The sequence below is a fragment of the Gossypium hirsutum genome, chromosome A06, assembly GCF_007990345.1.
Source record: "Gossypium hirsutum isolate 1008001.06 chromosome A06, Gossypium_hirsutum_v2.1, whole genome shotgun sequence".
Lineage (NCBI taxonomy): Eukaryota > Viridiplantae > Streptophyta > Magnoliopsida > Malvales > Malvaceae > Gossypium > Gossypium hirsutum.
Genome location: NC_053429.1, coordinates 32,204,971 through 32,206,458, shown reverse-complemented (window position 1 = coordinate 32,206,458; position 1,488 = coordinate 32,204,971).

The following is a 1,488-nucleotide window of genomic DNA, read 5'->3' as shown; positions in this document are numbered from 1 at the left end:
CCATGACTCGAGAAAACAACTTAACTAGACTTTGAATAATTAGATAGGAATTGAAAAATAGCATGTTAATACATTGCTTATTATTTTTCACGGGAGCTTACAAAGCGTAAAGTTTACTCCTTCCTTTCCATTTCTTTTAGTGTTGTCAGGTCGGCTTGGGGTTGGAGATTGTCGGAGGCAGCATCACACTATCAAGCCAATACCTTTGGAGTATTGATACATATGTTAGAAATATCAAGTGAGTGACATGTATAGGGACCTAGGTCTATGACATGTGTTATTTTGATTTGGCCAAAGTATTGGCCTATTTCGAGCTATTGTATATGGCCATGAGATGTGGCTCATATTGATTATGGCTTGTAAGTATAGCTAGTCAAGTTATGATTTATTGCTTATGATGTGAAGATATGATTATGTTTGTTTGTCATGCATGGTTGGCAATATGTCATGTGCGTTGAATGCGTGTTTTTTGACCATGAATTAAATGTGTAATATGAAGATAAACTAATAATGTTTTGAACATGGAAGTTTGATAATAAGTTGAAATAAATTGGCACAAAGATAACTATGGTATGACTAGTCTTGGTTTAATGTGAGAATGTGTAACGCATGTATGTTGATAGGTAAATGATATGTTTGTATCATAATTGAGGATGCTGAATGCCATTAGATCCATGTATATGTGTGTGCATGTAAGAGTGACAAAAAGGCTTGGAAAATAGCCTAAAAGTTAACTACATGGGTTGAGACACGGCTATGTGTCTCAACCGTGTGAGGGACACGACCTGGAGACAGGGACGTGTGGCCTAGCCGTGTGGTTCAATTTATCTGTTGACGTCATAAATAGAGAGTTACACGGCCTGAGGGCACAGGCGTGTTGATGTGACACAGGCGTGTGACCCTGTTTCATGGGAAAAATTTCTAAGTTTTTCCCAGAGCTTTCCAAAGTTCTCAGTTTAGCCCCGAACCCTTTCTAAAGTATGTTTTGGGCTTCGTAAACCCAAATAAGGAACTATGTGCATGTGATTGAATGTTTTAAAATATGAATGAAATTTTATCGCCCGGTTTGTATGATTGTTTATGTTTAAGTTCGATAATGCCTCGTACCTTGCCCCGGCGTAGGACACGGGTAATGGGTGTTACATCAATCCTTTTCTATCTCTTATTACATTTTTCGCAATAAGGGGAACATTGGTCTCTTGGTTCTCTTTCTTGTCACTTGAAGGGTAAAGGTAGACGGAGGCATATTATTATCATCGCCTTCTTCTTGTTGAACTATTGCTTGTCTAGCAACCCTTTCTATTGTTTTGGCTATTAAAGGTTGAATCATGCATTTATTTGTAAAAGAAAGTTATGACTACTTCAAGATCTTTGATAGCCTCAACAGACTTCAAGAATATCTCCGACTTCTTCTTGAATGAGATTATATTATTCTAAACCTTCGATAATTCTATCAATAATTCGATATTGTGTTCTTTCATCTATAAA